Raw genomic sequence first — 21,255 nt, forward strand, 5'->3', positions numbered from 1 at the left:
GTATTATCTCAATGAATTCTCAAAAAGGCCTTGTTATAGGTGACAAAACAACCACACTTGTGTGACATCTAAGCCCGCCCTGTCCCTGGGACTGGGAAGGAAGGACAGCTGGGGACTGCATTTCTCACAGCCTCGGCTGCTTTGGCACCTGCTTCTCCCAGCATCTGCTGCCGGGAAGTGTTAGGTGTCATCGCACAGCTGTGAAGTGGGGCAGAACCAAGAAGCAAATGGAATAGCACAGAGGAGCCAGGGAACTAAATGCCAGCCTCCAGAGGGTAGGAGAACAGACTCAGCTCAAGATCTGCAAGAATAAAGGTGCTTGGGGGAGGGCGTGTAGGAATCCGTTAGTCCAGAGTCAACCGCGCATAAAGAGGACGGGCCATTTCCAATGTCCCTGACTCAGTATGCCTCTGCAGAGGTACTCATTATTTTGTCTCACACTTTGCACCATTCACCCACAACCCCACTTTTTAAAAACAATCTATCGATGTTTTAGAGACATTAAGACAAAAATTTTTTAAAGTGCATCCTCTGTTATTTACAAGTTTGAAATGCAACTAACTCAGTTGTAACAGCAGAACAGAGTTACAACAACACTAAGGAAAGTGGACAAAACATCGTCCTAAATTTTACAGTACTACAAAACATTTTCAGGTGGTTGTTTTTTTCGGGGACCTAGGCTGATCCATACACATGCCACTTTTATTGTGGTGTAAGCCTGTAGCCTTACTGTGCTGGAAACTGTTTTCACCGCCATCAGTGCAAAGCATTGCCAAGGTCAGGGAGGAGGTGAACGGATGAGAGCATCCTTGGTAGATAGATACATGCTTAGTGAGAGGCCACCCCAGAAGCTGAGCTGGAGACAATAGAATGAGCAAGATGTGAATGGATACACTAGGGAAGAGAGAACAAAAGTGCCTAAAAGCCTGGATTTTTTAAAAAATTGAAGAGACATAGGTGGGAGAAAAGAAAAATGAGGTAAGAAGAAGCAATTAGTGGGAATTAATGAAAGGAAAATGACTTGCATCTCTGACATTAAGTTTGGCTAACTCATGTTGTATTATGATGGTTTTTCCATTAAATCTAGAGTTTCTGACATTTTCTACAGGCAGAGTAACAAAGACAGTCAAAAGACTGATTTGAAATATTCTCAAAGATGGGCTTGGTTATACATGTGAGTTCAGAAATTGGCCTGTCATTAATAATATTTTTGGAGAATCTGACATGTCATCTCTCACAGATTTAAGCCTCTGGGAGACTGAGAGAGATGGAGTATAAAACAAAACCTGTAAACTGTCAGAAGGAAGAACTCACAGAATATAGAGCTGATGGTGTCCTTTAAATCACACTAAGATAAGCCGAATTCCAGCAGAGATTTTGAAACTCTTGACCATGCTGGGTGTATTAGGCCCTTAAATCATGTCTCTGATTACAACTCAGGGCCAGGGGTTAGATTTTACTATGACCTAGGATGTTACCCATTTAAACTCACTCTTGTTTGTTTTGAGGAACAGACTGCACCCATGTGTGTGTCAGGAAGTGTTAGGCACAGTCATACTGAAAGACACCACGTTGGAAACAACGATTCATCTCATTGGTGGCATTTAGTTTACACAGACATGAGTTGTATCGTGTCTAAGTAACAACCTAAAACAGCCTGCATGATGCATCTCCTAGATGCGGAAGCAGTCCAAAGCCTGGCTGAATGTGGTGCTTTCCTGTTTCTGGTGATCTATCTCCAATAACCTGCACAATAAAGTGATAGAATCATGATGGGAATTCATTAGAGATGGGTCTGTGCTGGAGCAAGACCAGGTCAGACTTAGCAAGTCCAGCCCCAGATCTGGTCAGAATGCTTAAATGGATTCTTGATTGTTTTCCCACTGCCATTCCATCGGTACCAAGGTGAACAGACGTAAAAGGCTGAAAGGTCCAAAGCAGGGGCTTAGGGAAGATCATATGTCTCTAGCGATAGTTCCTGAACTTTGCTGCCCACTAGTGACTCCCGGAGAGCATCTCAAATCCTCTAAGGCCCAGGCTATACACTAAACCAGAGTGTCTAAGGCTGGGGCTAAAGCATCGGTCATCTAAAAAGTCTCCCAGGAGGTTTTGTTACACAGCTGTAAAGGAAAGTAAGGCATAATGAATGCTGAAGAGCAATGTGGATAGGCCTTAGGAATACTTCAGAGACGAGAGAAATAGCAAAAACTTCTTTGTCGGGGAGTAAGGAGGATGTGCTAGGCAGAGGGACAACCTAAGCAAAAAGAGAAATAAGAAAGTGTGTGGTGAGTCAGTACAAAGTTCTTTTTTGGCTGTAGCCTGGAGGCATAAAGGAACAGCAGGAGAATACCAGGGAGTATCAGAATATGCTGTAAAGGGCCGGATGTCAGGCCAAGGAAATAGTGTGTATAGTTTCATTGGCAAAGGTAACCATTGGAGAGAGAAAGTGGCTTTTATTTTTATTTTTTCATGAACACAGCACCAGTGTGAATAAATTGCTTAGAAGAAAACAAGAAACTATAAAACCTATATCACGTTAGGAGGCTAATGTTGCTTTAAAATGACATTTCCTAACTTTAGTTTTTACCTTACATCTTCATGTATTTTTGGTGTACAATTGCCTAATGTTTTTTCTTTAAATTGATTTATTTTTACTTAAATATTTATTTAAAGAATACAAGTATCAATATCTATATGTCTGTCTATCAAATACTTCTATAATGCCCTTAAAGAAAAAACATAGTATCACTTTTCATAAATAGAAGTTTAGTTTTAGGAAATAATATCATAAAAATAAAACCAAGTCGTTTCTTGTTAGATATGCACACCTGCCAGTGATTCTGAGTTTGAGGCCTAGTCTCTTCTCGAAAAGGGAAGATTGCAAGTGGGTTCAGAACAGAGTAGCACTAAGCAGGGTGGCGACCATTAGGATGGAGAAGAGGGAATGGAAAGGAGGCAGCTCAGAGGCAGACGCACCCAGTCTTTGGCCCGTGGTCTTTGATGTCTGTGCAGGGGGGTGATGAGCATTTTTTTCAGTGGTACCCCAGCGAATGGAGTCCCAGTTTACCATGCTTCAGCTTTAATGCTAAAATACCGGCAAGGGACGTGGCTGAGAATCACAGTAAAAATCACAACAGCCAATCTTTGAAGGTGCTATCAGATCTAATCATCCATCCCCTTTTGTTCTGCCTCCAGAAAAGGCAGCTCCTAATGGTTTGATAATCCCAGGAAGGATGTACTTGCTCTCAACGTGAATGCATTTTAACAGGTAACATATGATGTCACTAAATATACTTGAACTTAGAGATTGTCCTTTTGAAAATGCAATATTGAATAACATGAGACTTTGGCATGGCATGGAATTTGAAAATAATATACTGCATGGCTATCGTTTTATATGGGCACATTTTATTTTGGCGATGGTTTCATTAGGTTGAAAGCAATGGAAACCCTGTGGTGTCCACGTGTGTGTCTGTGTTATGTTCACTAAGCACTTTGGTAAATGGGAAGTTTCCAAAGTCAAGTTTTAAAATTATAGGCAAAGATAGTAATGAAAGAAATCCGGCAGTCACAGAGCAAACATTATGACCCTATCACCATTAAGCCAGTTACCAACAGATAAGAAAATGTAACTCTTTTTAACCCTCTGGAGTTCTCTTAAAGCCTCTTAGAAGCATAATATTGTCTGTATCTTGAGTTACATGCTGCTTTGTTTATGTAGACTATTGGTAAAATCCAATCTGGAACCTTCTACACTTGCATGACTTAGGCATTTTGCTGATAAGTAGATCTTACTTGGCAGGTTGACCTGGGATGATTAGTAAAATCCAGTCATGCTGGAGATAAATGTGCTTCTGTTCATTTCACTAACTCATCTCAACAGCACTTACCTTTACCGCCTTGTCTTAACTGTCGTCCGTAGCTGTGTCCTCTTTAGAATACCAAATGAAAAAGAGCTCGTGCCTCTGATCCATTATTGACAACCCATACTTTCAGCCACAAGTCAAACTGTGTTGTGGTGACAGAAGAGGTCAGCAGGGCACATGCTAAATATGTATTAATAATGCCTAGAGATTACCGAGTATCCTTTAGGTGGCAGGGTCTGTGCAAGCATATCATATAAGTTGTGATATGGCTTAAAATTCAACATAACAGCCCTGGCCGGGTAGCTCAGTTGGTTAGAATATCGTCCTGTACACCAAAAGGTTGCAAGTTCAATTTATGGTCAGGCCACCCACATGCCTAGGTTATGGGTTAGATCCCCAGTCAGGGCATATACGAGAAGAAACCGATGTTCTCACATCAATGTCTCTCTCTCTCTCTCTCTCTCTCTCTCTCTCTCTCTCTCTCTCTCTCTCTCTCTCTCTCCCCCCCCCCCTCTTTCCCTCTCTCCCTCTCTCCAAATATCAGTACAAAAGTTCACCATGACATTATTGCTGCTTATTATCATCTGTAAAATGAGGTAACCAAGACTCAGAGAAGCTAAGGGACCAGCCAGAGTTTGCACAGCTAATAAATAACAGAGCTAGACTTCAGACTGAGATTTTTATCCCACAAAGCCTGATCTCATCTACTTCTCTACGCTGCCTCCAAATAGCTGTGTCTGATTGCTCGTCTCCCTGGGTTATTTTGACTGGATGAGTTAATGGGTGTCCCAAAGAATCACTGCAGGGATGGGTCTGAGAGTCTCTATGAAGCAGAGCGAGAGGTATGCGGCTGCTGCTGATGCCCCGGACAGCGGGATTGCAGGGCTGGTGTGTATCAGGGCCGAGATAATCCAAGTATTAGAACAAGTTGACCCAAACGTGATTGTTCAGGGCAATTTGAGGTTGGTGGTGAGGTGGAAGGCAAAGGTGACTTTGCTCCCTGCAGTCACTCAGGCTGACTGTGGCTCTGCTAGTGTCAATACATGACTGACAAGAGTGTCACTGTTGTCTCCATTCCAGTTAGTGAGCGGGGAGGAGGCTTAGAAGACTGTGCACATGACACTTGTATGGACCAAGCCTTAGAAGAGGCCTACCTTGCACTCTCATTCCATTGACCAGAATTAAGTCACATGGCTGAACTGAATTGCAAGGAAAGTGATGAAATATAGTCAAACCAGGTATCCAAGATGGTTAGGAAATGGATTTCAGAGAGTACTCACATCAGGAAAGCAGAGAAAAGCTCCCCAGTTTAGGAACCCAAAGATTGGAGCTTCAGTCCTGATGACCCATTGCTAGAGCCATTGGACAAGCTTCTCGTCTGCTGCTTTCTACTTCACAGGGTAATGTTAGGTCAACATTAGAGTGAAGAAAGGTACGTAGATATTCTTGGCAAGCAACTTAGGACTTTGCATGGGAGAGTCCACAAAGACCTAGATTGGGATATAGAATCAGAGACCAAATTCTTTTTCTGCCCCTTCCTGTCTATGCAAGCATGACTCACTCACTCCGTTCTCTGAGCTGCAATGCCTTTTCTGTTAAGTCAGGAGGAAAAACACTTCCCTTATCTTCTTTATAGGGATCCAGAGTATCTACAAATCAGTAGCCTATGCGTAAGTGTTTGAAAACCATTAAATGTCAAAGAGAGATTAAAATTTATGGTTTTGAATTTCACCGGGCCTGCTGCTTATGGACCTGTTGCCTGGAGAGTGCTTCCTACATTCTCAGCTCTGCCCTCCCCTCCTCACCAAATGAAGCAGAGTATTTATGCATAAAAATAATAATTTTTCTCAAAATTGTAACAGAGGCTCACTCTTGACACACACCATGAGTGCCTGCAGAGCACTTAAAGAACAGCCTGAATCGCCTCCATGTTTGAAATTCCCACCACGCGAGGTATATAGTTGCTGCCTAATTGACACTTACTGAATTATATTCAATTTTAAAATATACTTTCTTGCCGAAGATGAAGTGACCAGGAGGCTGGCACAGTAATGGTTAGTGACTAACTCCTCTGGGGCTCCCATGTCTCTCTTTGAGGGTAGAGCTTGTCCTGAGTGATCCCATTACAACTTTCTTATCTGCGAAGTCGCTTCTCTGAATGGATGATGTTAGTCATTTAAACAGATTTTGACTTTCATGCTTTAAGTAGTTCTAGAGTTAGAGTGATTCATTAAGCTATTTTTCTTCCCCCGCCCCATTTTTTTTCACTGGATGGAGTCTCTTGGAACTTCTTCATTGCAGCCAAGGTGTTTATTACCTTCCAGGTTGCCTTCTGGGCCCAGTTTTGCAGAGAGATGATTATCTGGCCTGGCTTTTCATTCATTTCTGGGCTCATCCAGCTATGAATCAACAGGCAGGCCCGCTCTGCTAATTATGGAGTGGGATGACTCATTCTTGTATTTTTCTGGGTTGTGGCAGGTGAGGCCACATCTGCTGTTTCAAGCTTTCATAAGTAAATAACAAAAGACATTAGAGAAAATCAGGAAGAGCCTGGCTGTCTTTAGTTCTAGACGATTGTTAAAGTGTACCACAGTTCTATCAAATTTCTGCTAATCTTGACTAACTAGCCCCGGAACAACTATCAGGGTGTTATTCTTTAAATGACCCTTCCAGTAAAAGAGAAGTTTCAAATAAACCACCCGCAGAGAGGTAGCCCTGTGCTTCTCCAACTTTGCATGCACAGGGACCTGAGATCTTTTTGAAATGCAGATGCTGATGCAGTAGGTCGGAAGTGGGGCCTGGATTTGGTATTTCTCACAAGCTCCCAGGTCCTGCTGGTCCTGGGCCAGCCACCACCCTTTGAGAAGAAGGGAAGTGGGCAAGTGGGCGAGGCAGGGCCCATTCTTACCAAGGCCTCATTCTTTATACAGAACCTTTTCAGATGACGTGATCTCTGAGATAAGGGAGTAAATAGCAGGCTGCACTTGGGGAGATAGAGAAAAATTCGCAATCAGAGGGAAACTGGGATATTTTATGTTTTTTCAATCTACAGTATTTTACAAAGTGCCTCCTCTGGGTCATTGTGAGTTTGCATAATTTAGGCAGCCCCAATTCTCTTTATCTTTTTTTAAAATTTATTTTATTGTTTATACTATTTTTTAAATATATTTTATTGATTTTTTACAGAGAGGAAGGTAGAGGGACAGAGAGTTAGAAACATCAGTGAGAGAGAAACATCGATCAGCTGCCTCCTGCACACCCCCTCCTGGGGATGTGCCCGCAACCAAGGTACATGCCCTTGACCGGAATCGAACCTGGTACCCTTCAGTCCGTAGGCTGACACTCTATCCACTGAGCCAAACCGGTTAGGACTATTGTTTATACTATTACAGATGTCCCCATTTGCCTCCACTCCTCTTTGCCCACCTTCCTCTATCACCCCTTTCTTGCCCTTCCCCTCCTTCCCTCTGGCCATCACCACACTGTTGTCTGTATCTATGGATTATACATATATGTTCTTTGGCCAATCCCTCCACCTTCTTTCATCCAGCCCCCCTCCCCCCGGCCCTCAGACAGCTGTCAGTCTGTTCCAACTCGAAGGTTGCATCTACGATGACAATAAACAGGAAGATAACAGACCTCATTCCATCTGAGTGATGAGATGAGCATGACTATAATCAATTACCTGACAGAAGGGATGGTGAGCTGTAAGAGCAGGGCTTTATCAGGATCCACATACAATTAAGGCCCTGGGTTGGTGTCAGATGCTAACTTGCTAATGATTTTGCTCAGCACGTTGAGAGCTTTAGTAAATACAAGTATAAATATTGGAAACAAAACTTCACAAATATATATCTTTATGTTGGAAAGGGGAGGTGGAACCAAATATGTGTATGTATGTTAACAATAACAGCCACATGCATGGTACTTATGAGGTGCCAAGCACTTTGCAAATATTAACTTTTTTTATCCTTACAACAGTCCTATGAAGTAGGTACTATTATTATCTCCACTTTATAGGTAAAGAAACTGAGTTATAAGGAAGTTAATTCCTTACACGGCCCAAATCCAGCAGGCTGGCTGCTGAGAGCACTCTCTTACCATCCTTTTCCTGGATTTGCATGTGGCAAGGACATGTGAGTTCAAGTTCAGGTTCCAGAATTTGTATTTGTCCTTTAATAAGTCCTCCACTCTCTCTGTCTCCGTTCCATTATCTATGAAATGGGCCTAATGATGCCCTGGCAACCTCTTGGAATTGTTGGGAAGTCAAAATAAGATAATGCATGTAAAATTGTATTGATTATATACAACTGCGCAGACAGAACCTAGGATTAGATGGAAGTACTTGATTATTATTGGGATATTGTAAGTAATATTGTGTAAATAGCCAACTTATGTCTCTTTAGTTTACATTTCTATATTGTTGCTGCTTCCTCAGGAAGAACTTGTTTTGCCTGGACACTTAAACAAAAAACAAACCGAAAAATCATTTTGGATTTGCTTTCTTTAGGTTTTCTGAAAATAGAATGGTCTGTAGAGACTAAAAATCAATGGAAGATGCACCAGCTGATTTCATTCATTCCCGCTTTGTGAAATATTATTCCCTGTAGTCTTCTCTCCAGTGTTAGCCCATCTGAACTGAAATGATTCTCCAATGCCTCTTGCATTTAGCTCTTCATTTGGAAAAGTGTTTCATCATGAAATCAATTTCATCATAGAATTTCACACTCAGATTTAGCCCATGATTTTTCTTGTTGCCTTGTTTCACTCCAGCGTGTTTCTCACTCTGCAAAAGTCCTCACTTTTCTTAGAACCTTGATGTTCCAGTTGCACATTCTTTTCTTCCTCTGAGTTTTAGTGGGAAATCAAACAGGGCTCCCCTCATCATTATATTACTACATCGCTACTCAGCCCAAGAATTCAGCGAACTTGAGAATAGAGGACGATACATAAGGAGGACGAATTTATGGGGCTTTTGCTTGTGTTACTTGGGCCAAGATTTATTTCTATGCCTTTGGTTCCTGGATGTATGTGGTAGAGGTACCTCCTGATTATTCAATCAAAAAATTATAATTGCCATGGCAGCAAAACTAGTGAATTTTAAACCAGAATTTTATTCTATTTCATTTCATTTTGCCAGGTCAGAATTTGTTTCCTTTTAGGCTAAAAGTCATGACAATTCTTTGAGAATAAATGTTAGAGTTGGATACAATTAGCTCTCTTAAATAAATTAGCACCTTTAAAACAGAACAAAGAAGAAGGAATAAATTTTATGCATGTGAATAGGTAACACTTTAAAGATGACTTAATAAAAGGAGAACCCAAACAATTACATCATCATTTTTCTTTAATGCAGCTGCCATCAATTTCTTAACTGCATTTTCTGATTTTCTTAGATTCCTTCAGCTCAAGACCGAAATCCAGAGTTGGACTCTGACATTTCTGTCTTGCAAAGGCTGGAAGGTCAGGAAAGCGCAGATAAATCCAGAATGAAGAGAGTTTACACATCCTGCCCAGATAACTTGCCCTCATGACTGTTCTCCACATTCTAGGTTCTGATCTCTGTGACTCCTCAGAAACTCTTAATGATTATCTGAGGGTGCTGAGGCACTTCTGAGAAATGCTGTTCTGAGAAATGCTGTTGTCCTTAACATATCACCCCAGCATTTACTTACTAGTATCCATTCCAGAAAACTGGTCATATTAACCTCACCATTAAGGAAATGTAAATTTCAGATCTTTCAGCAAGAGTCCCTCTTTAGTCTTCTCTTGAGTTAGATAATTGAGTCATTTCTTTAGTTATTAATGCTGGTCTGCCCTATCATCTTTGTTTTCTAGATCACTATGATGAATTTAATTCATTACTGACCTTAGACTCTCTCCCATGCCCTACTTGGGCTCCACATTCTGGGATTTGAAGAGTTTAGTAAAAGAAAAACATTCTTGTTTGCGAGGACCGATATTCATTTGATATGCTTGGCTACCAGGCCAGTTGTTGAAATATTGAAATGCATTAGTACTGATTAATAAATAGTTTCTGTTTCTATGTCCCCTTAATGGGCCACCATTTAGCCCCTAACATCTCCTCATTTCCAATATACCCTGGCAACCTCATACCCCGCTCTGAAATCTCTCTACCATCCAGCTCCTCAACTCTGCTGTAGCTATGGCATTGTTCATGTTGATCAGTTTCTGTCCATGTCTTTAGATAGATGATTGATAGATAGACAGATAGATGGTAGATGATAGATAGATAGATAGATAGATAGATAGATAGATAGATAGATAGATATTTAGTGTGTGTGTGTGTGTGTGTGTGTGTGTGTGTGTGTGTGTGTGTGTGTGATACTATGCTCTGTTTTATTCAAACTGGGTCTGTAACTATAAATTTCTTGGAGAGAGTAACTCCTTTGGTGGTGGGGAAATCTCTTGATTCCCACGATTGCCTCTTACTCTTACCCACAACTCAGCCTTCTTCCCCAGCAGACAACCTTTTCTCAGATTATGGTGAGATGTTGAGGCCCATTGATATTTCTCTTATTTTTGTGAAAGCCTGAAAGTGATCTTTCCTGTTGCGATTTCTCTCGTTTTGGATACCAAGCAGCTGAAGTCAAATGGAGCAGAGGGAAAAGAGAGATGTGAGTATGTGCATCTCTGTTATTCAGGGAGTCTTTCTAACCTTTGGGCAGAAGAGGAAGTGAGTTCTGTGCTGACTCTGCTATTCTGTCACTTTTGCTCCCAATGCATCAGGGGCAAGAGGATGGGACTAGACTGGGTGGTATGTTAGGCCCCTCCAGGTACAAAGGCACCAGTATAAAACCTCTTCCAGGCAATTTCCTCAGGCTTTTCCCGTTTTTGCAGGCATCTTTCAGCTTGGTGAAGAGAGTTTAATACAAGGAAAACATCCCTGTTTGCTAGAACTGATATTCATCTAATGCGCCTGGTCCCAGCAGACCTGTTGAAATATTGAAATGCATTAGTACTGATTAATATATAGTTCTTCCTGATTAATAAATAAAGCTCTGTACTGATTAATAAGTCATGTTCTGCCTTTGAGAAAGGGGCACATTTGATGGGAATATTTATGTGCCAGAGTGAGGTGTTGTCTTTGCTTCATTCCCAATAGTAATTTGTGGAATTCATTTTGCAGTTTGACATATTGACAGCTCATATTGGTTATGTTTTTGTCTTCCCCTAGTTAACACACACACACATACATCTTCATTTTACTGTTTGTTCCTTTGGTAAACTTTTGCATGTCTCTATGTCTCATTTTCTCCAGACTTGTAATGTTATTAATTGAGAAATATTGAACATTTTAATAATCTTTCATTTAAAGTAATCACGCATAAATCGTATTTAACTGAAAGGGCTTATTGATCGTACCTGTTGTTTTTGTTGATTTAATTTAACTTAATTTATTACTGCTCTTAGACTCCTTTCATACTCCACATTCTGAGAGTTGGAGAATTTAATACAAGAAAAACATTCTTGTTTGCTAGGGATGATATTCATCTGATGTGCATGGTACCAGCATACCAGATGTTGAAATACTGAAACGCATTAGTAAGGATTAATAAATAGTTTCTGCCCCTATATCCCCTTTCGGGGTCCCTATTTAGCCCCAACTTCCTCCCATTTCCACTATATCCTGGCAACCCTAGCCCCTTTGTATCAGTGGCAATTCCATATCAATGCTAATCAAAGCTGCCTTGTATCTTTCAGCTCCAACCAAGTTTTCTACTGGCTGCAAATTTAGAATATTAGTTGTATCTGGCATTCCTAAGATAGGAGAGCAATTCTTAGCATGACTGTTTTAGTCATCATGCTAAACTAGCAAAACTGGAAATGATTGTGACTCTAAGTTAATTTTATCACTCAAGCCAGAAAACCTGGGTTGTCCTTACCTGGCTCCTCCCTGTCATTCAGTCGAAGTCTTGCCAATTTCACATCCTAAATATTTCTTGGGTTCCCTATGCTCTAGTTCGGGCCCTTGTTATGTCTTGCTTAGACGATCACTATGGTTTTTGACTTGGTTTCTCTGCTGATAGACTTGCCTCTCTTAATTCAGCCAGAAGGATCTTTCTATATACTTCTGGACATGTTATTTTCATGCTTAAAACTCATCAGTGCATACCCATCATGCATATAATAAAATGCACGCTGCCTAGCAAGGTATAGAAATCTTCCTATGCTTTGGAACTTTCCCATTTTTTCAAGTCCATCACCTGCCCATCTTCATTTTCAACTTGACACCACATGAACACCAAAGGATGTGTGGCTTTTCTCTGTTCCTCATTTCCACTTTTTAGTTCATGGTTTTGGCTGAAATATTGTCTTCACTTTTCATACTACGACTCACTAATTCTTGTCCACACTTCATCAAGTAGGTTGAACTATTGCCTCATTCAGAAATTTTGGGGAGAAATGTTTCCTTAGCACTATTGAGAATTTCAGTATTGCTCTATTGACAAAATCCATGCATGTGTCTGCTCCCCACCACTATTAACAATAACCCTGAGTTTTCTGAGGGCAGAGAGAGTCCTATTTATATTGTTATGTTGAGCCTCTGGTATACAGTCTAGTAACAATTGATAATGTAATGCCAGGCCATAGGGCCATAACCAATGACGTTGAAATTTTCAGTGAAAGAGGTAGTTCTGGTTTAGTCCCCTATAAGCAGGTTCTGAATTGGAGATTCATATTAAATGATTTATTAGGAAAAGATTTATTAGGTCCTAGGAAAAGAATGGTAGGGGAGGCGGGCAGTGAGGCAGGGAAGTGAAGGGAAGGAAGCAAAGTAAGGTTATACATCCAGAGAGTTCCACAGAGGGTCGTTTTGGTTCAGTTCTACAGGGCAGTTCTGGAGACAGTTTGGGTTCCACCTCTGCTTTATTCTCACCAGGGGTCAGACAGCCAGGGTGTTGGTATTCCCACATTTATTGGCATTGGCTAAGGGTTGCCTCTTCCAAAAATATAAACTCCCAGGAACTTGGCTTTCCAACTGTGGTCAGTGAGGCTAAAATGGAGCATGTGTCAGGATCAGGTAGAGTGCTTGTTAAAATGTATATTATTGAGACCTGCTCCTAGATTTTCTGATTCAGTAGGTCTGAGGTATGGCCCAAGAATTTGCATTTCCAACAGGTCCCCAGGTGACACTGAATCTCCTGATCTGTGGATCACACTTTGAGAAGTACTGGATTAAGCAAAATGGGTTACAGCACCCTAAGGGTCATCTTACAACAAATGAGAGTGGAGGTTGTAGGGAGTGAAAGCACACCAGAAGCTGGTGTACTTGAGCACATCAAGAGATCCATGGTGATGAGGGTAGAGCATCTGCTTCCAGGGATTGGTCCTGACTAATGCCCAAAAGGATCTGAGCTGCCCAGACCAGAGCACTGCTGGCCCCATTGCTCATCCAAGACCAACTGGGATGCAGAGGACCAACTTACCTGAGTATTTAACTTCTAAATCAGATTTAACTTTGCTGTGATTAAAAATCACAGACACTAAAGTATCTCTTCTATCTTCTTTAGTTTTCTTCTTGTGTTCCTCATTTAGTTTTTTTCATTTTTGCTTTAAAAAAATTTCCTAGCGGCACCACTGCTTTGTCTTGTTGATGTGTTTTTCTTCTCAGTTGACTCTGTGTGTTCTCTTTTATCATAATTTACCAAAACAAACTTCAGAATGTTGTTATCTATCAGAAAAGGGTGGAATTTATTACTGATGGCTACAGAAAAGAGAGTGGAGGCAACAAATGATAAAATATATGTGGTATTAGAAATCTATCACCAGACACTGAAATTGGCTAACTGAGCAAGAAACAACCTAGAATTTAAAAAATAGCATGCTGATTTGCCAGACGCTCTTTGGAAATAAGCGAGGAATCTTTTGGCAATTGTGGGAATTCCGGTCGAACCTTAGGTACGCTTTTATTTTACTAAAATAAAATAGGGGTTTTCTTCGCTGTTTTTGTCCTTGTTGTTTGACAGAGATCATGAACTTGCAGGGGCATCTCATGTTCACAAGAGTAACGCATGGTCTGGAAGATGTGTCTAACCTGGTGCTTTGAAATAAATAGGAGAGGAATAAAAGTTTAGTGTTGTAATTAAATCTGACATCATGCTGAAATTTTGCAAAGGTAATAAATCATTTAAGAATCATGAAACAATTATTTCACTGTAGTCCATGTTCATTCATTTAAATCAATTTAACAGAAACATACTGGGAACCTCCTGTATGAGAGACCCAGGGAGAGAAAGAAGGAGGAAGAAAAGAAGAACTTTGTCCTTAAGAAGCTTACTATAGGATGCCTCTGTGAGGACACATAGTATGATTCAGATCCCAAATCTAGTCTCTTGTATGGAATTTAGAAAGATTACAGATAGAAAAAAACTCCAAGGAAGAATGAGGAATAACTATGAAAAAAAAAAAACCCACAAATAAACCTGACAACAAATAGATAATTGATGGTTTAGAAGAAAAGGGCAGGAAAACATCTTCAAATTTATAAGCATTTATGATAAGAAAATAAGTTTTTCAGCCATACCAAGACTGAAGTACATATAAAAAATTTATCTAATAGCAAAAGGGTTGGTGGGGTTAAAGGGTTTACTTGGAAGGAAGGATATTTATTGCCATTTATTGGATTCCTTCTGCAAGCCCCTGGCCTTATACCTATTATCTTAGCCATTCTCATCAACCACTTATCAATATATATTGCTTTTTTTAAAATAAAGATTTAAATTTAGAATTATTTTGATGCATAAAAGAGTTGTAGAGATAGAGCAGAGTTTCTGTGTGTCCTCACCCCGTTTCCCTGATTATTCACATCTTATATTAGCTTTATTTGTCAAAATTAAATATCCAATACTGGTACATCACTATCAAACAAACTCCAGGCCTTATTTTGATGTCACCATTTTTCCTGCTCTAGTGCTTCTCTCCTCCCCACACCCCACAAACCCCACTGCCCACCCCCCAGGATCCAGTCCAGAACCCACATTACCATTGGTTATCATGCTCCCTCATCTCCTCTGGTCTGTGACAATTTCTCAATCTTTCCTTGTTTTTCATGACCTTGGCAGTTTTGAAGAATATTGGTTAGGTATTTTGTAGAATAGAAATTACTATTTTTACACTTCAGAAATATATCATCTATAACATTTTTTTCAAAGATAGGGATTTGGGCTGAAAAGAAAAGTATCACTAATAGTTTCTGCCAGCAACAACATTAAAACTAAGAATGAATTTGAGCTGTTTTGTAGTGATGGCTTGGCTCCTTGAATTCTGGGAACTCTCTCTGTGTGATTATTTTCACTTTTAGTAAAGGCTTCCTTTAAAGAAAACAAGAAAAGAAAAACACTCAGTTTAGACAAATATACCCAACCCCACGGTCTTTCAGCCTTTGGGAGGTTTGACGAGGATGCTATCTTTCTAAATGAATTGCTAAGCATCACTAATACATGATATTAACTAAGTGAACTTAGTTATTAATTTTATTAAGGGTTCTAATTCTGTATTCTGCTAAAATGCCTGGTTGTCATACAAAGTTTCATATATCTGTTAAGATTAAGGTTGACTATAAGTATAGAGATCTTTAAAAATAAATTATCCTGCAAATACCAAGGCCTAAAGATTTATTCTTTTCTCACCTGGAAAGAATTCAGCGTAGGCGATCTAGAACTGGAATGAGAACTATAGAAATTATTCATTCAGGGACCTAATGTCTTCTAACTCACTATTTTGTCATTTCTAGACTGTGCCTCCATCCTAATGGTCCAGAAGGGCTAGTAAAACTGTACTTATCATTCATCACATACAATTCCATGCAGTAGGATGGAGTAAGAATGGGTGTGTCTTCTCACTGATAAGATTTTCTGGAAGTACAGCACAACACAGCACTTGCTTTTAATATTTACTTAACCAAAACTTAGTTGCCTGGAAACTCATAACTATAAAGAAGACTGGGGTATATGGTTTTTATTTTAGGTGGTCATGTGCCAAGCAAAAATTGACTGGAAATTGGGAGATAAATAGTGGTCACTACCATACTTGGTGCTGTTGTACACCCCTCCCGCATATATAGACATAGATAATTGAGTTACTAACAGTTTTCAGCGCATCAGGTTTTGGATCTGTCATTAATTTTTGCGTAACTAGTGTTTTTGACCTATATTTTTCAAATAATTAGATGATGGAGACATATCTGGATTGCTGTTAATTCTTTTAAAAACTGGGTTTGCTGTCTATGTAATCTTTCTTGGGAATGCATAGAATAGTGAAGCTGTCTTTGTTCCTACATAAGTGAACGCTATTAAAAGAACTGGAGGCCTTTGTTACAGAGGATGTGCTCTGGGAAATGACTACACTATTTTAAGAAAGCAAGAAAGATGGCTCTGAAGGGCCTTGACAGGTCCAGAGATGGTTACTAAGCAGAGAGGTCAGGCATGAGACCAGGGAGGATCAGAAATTTGGGGGCATGAAATTACCCTACACGTCAATGGGAGAGCCATTGAAGAATTTAGGGAGAAGCGTGATAAGATTACTTTTGTGATAAAAATGTAGTTCTTGCCATAGATTTTGTTTTCAATAAATATGCCATGGTAGTAGAATACGCATTTAGATTTCCATAGTTTTCTACATCACTTTGCAGGAATGGGTCCCCATGAGACAGTGAGGGCAGCTATTAGGGACATTTCCCTAGAATCTGGGTTTGTAAGTTGACAGAGGATTGCCAAGGCTTTCCTCATATGGTGGCAAGGAAAACTTTGGTTACGTTTTTTTGTTTAGCCTTTTTTGTTGTTGTTTGTTTTTACTGTGTAAGGGACAAATAACTATATTTGAAAAGTTGGAAAATACAGAAAAGCAAATAAACCTCCCTAAACAATTCTAAGCCATCAGTGAACGCTATTACCATTTCAGTGTATAATCCTCTGGCTCTTTTTCAATGCATATAGACTGCAGATTTTTGCAAGATAACATGCTGGAATGCCTTCTAAAAATCTATTTTTGTACCGTGGAGTCTTTAGTAGAAATAAAGGGTTTAGTAGTTCCCATCTGGCAGCTGAAGATTCCTGGGGAGCCACAGATTACTTATAAGGATCCTCAAATCCATCTACTTATCAAACATTGTCTGTTGATTGAACATTTTAATATGACACACACACACACACACACACACACACACACATTGGGTAAACATACAAAGATGCTATTTGTTGAGATTTTAAAAATGCAAATTTATTCAAAAGCACTACTGAATTTAGAGTACCTTGCTGTCATTAGTTATTTTTTTTCAGTCAATGAATATTAAATAAGTTCAACTATGTTATGGTAGGCTCACAGATGCACTGGTGTTCCCAAGAGGTCCATGAGCTTGTGAAGGTGGAAACAAAAATTTGATGAGGGGATGAGTGACTTGCATAGTCATTGCTGCTTCCACCATATCACACTGCAGCCAGGGCAGACACATGCTTCCAGAACCACCGCCTTTGCCTTTGACTTTCATTTACTTTCTCTTACTAACAGGAAGAAAATTGCTTCCAAAGTTGGGTGGTCCTTCTTCTAAGGTTTGATTAATAAACCTGAGCTGTCTTCACTAAGTCCAGAAAATGAAAGATTTGATTTTTGAAGCAAAAATATTGTCTAGCCCGAGGCAGTGTGGCTAAGTGGATAGAGGTCAGCCAACAGACCAAAGGGCCCTGGGTTCGATTCTGGTCAAGGGCACCATACCTAGGTTGCAGGCTCCTCCCCAGCCCAGGCTTTGGTCGGGTTCCTGCAGGAGGCAACCAATCGATGTGTTTCTCTCACATGAATATTTCTGTCTTTCCCTCTCTCTTCCAGTCTCTCTAAAAATCAATAGAAAAATATCCTCAGGTGAGGTTTAAAAAATATATATATATACTAGAGGCCCGGTGCACAAAAATTTGTGCACTCAGGGGAAATGGCGGGGGGGGGGGGGCGTCCCTCAGCCCAGCCTGTGCCCTCCCCCAGTCTGGGACCTCTCGGGAGATAACGACCTGCTGGCTTAGGCCTGTTCCCTAGTGGCAGAGGGCAGGCCCAATCCCTAGGTGCAGCCTCTGGTCGGGCCAGAGCAGGGCCGATTGGGGAGTTGGGGCGTCACACCCTGTCATGCACAGAGCAGGGAAGATTGGGAGGTTGCGATGCCATCCTCAGTCACGCTCAGGGTAGAGCCGATTGGGGGGTTGGGGCACCGCCCCCTGTCACACTCAAGGCAGGGTCGATGGGGAGGTTGCAGTGCCACCCCCTGTCACGCACAGAGCAGGGCCAATCAGGGGGTTGGGGCGATGCCCCCTATCATGCACAGAGCAGGGCCCATCATGGGGGTTGGGGCGATGCCCCCTGTCACACACAGAGCAGGGTCAGTCAGGGGGTTGGGGAGCTCCCCTATCACTCACAGAGTAGGGCCAATAGGGGAGTTGGGGCACCGCCCCTGTCACACTCAGGGCAGGGCGGATCAGGGGGTTGGGGCACCGCCCTCTATCACCCACAGAGCAGGGCCGATCAGGGGGTTGGGGCACCGCCACTGTCACACTCAGGGCAGGGCCGATGGGGAGGTTATGGCTCTACCCCGTCACACACAGAGCAGGGCCCATGGGGGGGCGGTGGTTGGGGCGCCGCCCTCTATCACCCACAGAGCAGGGCCGATCAGGAGGTTGGGGTGCTGCCACTCTCACACTCAGGGCAGGGCTGATGGGGAGGTTATGGCTCTACCCCATCACACACAGAGCAGGGCCCGTGTTGGGGGGGGCGGTTTGGGGCGCTGCACCCTGTCACACACAGAGCAGGGCCGATCAGGGGGTTGAGGCGCCGCACCCTGTCACACACAGAGCCGCAGGGCGATCAGGGGGTTGGGGCGCTCCCCCCTATCAGGCACAGAGCAGAGCTGATCAGGGGGTTGGGGTGCCTTCCCCTGTCACGAACAGAGCAGGGCGGATAGGGAGGTTGTGGCCCCGCCCCCTGTCACACACAGAGCCACAGGGCGATCAGGGGGTTTGGGCGCTGCCCCCTGTCACGCTGATCCCAGTGCCGGGAGGCCTGGCGGCTCCGCTGATCCCGGTGCTGGGAGGCATATTACCCTTTTACTATATAGGATAGAGGCCTGGTGCATGGGTGGGGCTGGCTGGTTTGCCCTGAAGGGTGTCCTGGATCAGGGTGGGGGTCCCCACTGGGGTGCCTGGCCAGCCTGGGTGAGGGGATGATGGCTGTTTGCAGCTGGTCACACACTTTTCAGGGTGGGGGTCCCCACTGGGGTGCCTGGCCAGTCTGGGTGAGGGGCTGAGGGCTGTTTTCAAGCCGACTGAAGCTCCCAACTGCTCCTTTTTTTCTTTTTTTTCTTTTTTCTTTTGGGCCAGCTTTAGCTTTGGCTCCAGCTCTGAGGCCTCGGCTACTGAAAGCAGGTATCTGGTTTGTTTGGGTTCTATAATCGAAACAATGTATAACTCCAGCTCTGAGATCCTGGCTGGCTGAAAGCAGGTTTCTGGGGTTTTGTTTAGCTTCTATATTTGTTACAATGTTTCAAACTGCAAGCTCAGAGGCCGGCAAGGCAGGCGGGGAACGTTGGAGTCCTCCATCACTGAAGCAAGCAAGCCTCATGTTCGCTTCCAGCTGCCTGGCTGCTAGCCGCCATCTTGGCTGGCAGTTAATTTGCATATCGCCCTGATTAGCCAATGGGAAGGGTAGCGGTCGTATGCTAATTACCATGTTTCTCTTTTATTAGATAGGATAGTGTAAATGTACCAGTATCTATAAAATAAGGAGATGATGATTATTACCTTTTTACCCCATCATGACCTCAGAGTCATGGAGCTGAACTCCAACTTTTACAAATTGCTTGTTTTTTATTCTTTCAGGTTTATTTTGTTAGTTAAAAATCTGTCTTATCTGAAGAGAGCAAACCAATAACTTGGAAAATAAAAGAGGTTTCCCATTTGCTATTCTAAAGAAAAAACTTTTGCACACTTCATTACTTTTCTTTACCCGAAGTTGAATCTTAAAGTAATATGGCTGCTGGTGGAAGAGATGACTCCTTGTATTTTCCATAAGTAGGATGTGTTAACAAATACCCTTTCCAAGCCAATTATTTCAGTTTAGTTCATTTGGGTTCAGTTCTGTTACTTGGGAGTAGGCACTGCCTCCCAGGTGAAAGATCAAGTCCCTCATCCCTCCATTATATTCCAACTTTAGTCAGATTTCCCTGAGCTTCCTTCCCATGCACACTACTTAGCTTGCTTTTTTTTAAAGTTATTTGAATTAATATTCCTTCCCTTTCTGGACCTGATTGAGTTCGCCATCAGTTTAGCGCCTCATTCTAATCATTTCTCTCCTTTGTCCCATTCATTTTTAAGCTGTGTGTGCCTCACAGGAAAAGTGAGTGTGAGTTAGAAATGGATATACATTTCCTGATACATGCTCAGTTCCAAAGAGAAGTCATTTCATCACTTTGCCTCCCAGAAATGAGAGACGTGAACCAGTCTCCTAGAATACAGACAGACATATTAGTAGTGTTTCTCCCGAAATAGCTAAAGGAATTTGGTGTTGAATCCTGTCCCCTCCCTCCTATATCATTGCTTACTTGAATACCAGTCGGTGACACAGGTGGCTGGCTGTTCATTGTATTTTTATTCTGAAGCCTTGAGTTCTTGTTCACTCTGCCACTTATATCATAGGGCAAAATGTTTCTTCTTTCTGAGCTTCGGGTTTGTGTGTGTGTGTGTGTTTTTAAATCTATAAAATGGAGCTAATGATATTTCCAGGTTGTTTGGTTGGGAATCTCATAAATACCACCTGTGCTATAAAAATATCAGGAATTATTGCAGCATCAAAGCTTTTATAATAAGCTGAAGGCAAGAGTCATTTTTGTTTGTTTGTTGTTTTTGAAGGAGATCACGAATCTTGTAGGAATTCCCAGTCCTACCAGCTAACTATGTGATCTCGGGCAAGTCATTTGATCACTTTGTGTCTGATTTTCCCCAAGCATAAAATAGAGATAATCATTGTTACTACCTCGTTAAGTTAGGAGAAAGAAAAGCAACAATTCACATAAATAGTTCAGTGTGATATTAATAGACGCTCAATAACCATTAATGCCATTATTATTACATTGAAAGAACTAATGAGAGAATTCTGATATTTTAATGTTTTTATTTAATCCCTCTTCATTGTTTACTTTGCTAATTTCATCATAGTGTTCTCGGCATTGGGAGAGGTTGAACCAGGTCTCTTCTCATGTATCTTACAAAAATAATTTCTATATTTAGAGTATCAAGACTAGCCCCATTTTGCAGATTGAAAAATTGAGGCTCAGAGATGTGAAGCAAATTAGTTTATCCAGGACCACATTCTGGAACTTTGAGTATCTGTCCTA

General features: G+C 41.6%; 1 protein-coding gene across 6 annotated transcripts in view; it reads left to right on the plus strand.

Annotated features, from left to right (window-relative positions):
• The window catches only part of LRRC3B (leucine rich repeat containing 3B), a 76,875-nt gene that overhangs the window by 30,492 nt on the left and 25,128 nt on the right, over positions 1-21,255 (plus strand). Inside the window, exon 3 of one of the 6 annotated variants that reach the window (XM_059664108.1) lies at positions 3,196-3,268. The exons of the other annotated variants lie outside the window; for them this stretch is intronic. The gene's annotated coding sequence lies outside the window, so the exon portion shown is untranslated. The remainder of the gene's footprint in view (positions 1-3,195; positions 3,269-21,255) is intronic. 6 annotated transcript variants of the gene reach the window in all.

This window comes from Myotis daubentonii, chromosome 14, assembly GCF_963259705.1.
Source record: "Myotis daubentonii chromosome 14, mMyoDau2.1, whole genome shotgun sequence".
NCBI classification, from domain to species: domain Eukaryota; kingdom Metazoa; phylum Chordata; class Mammalia; order Chiroptera; family Vespertilionidae; genus Myotis; species Myotis daubentonii.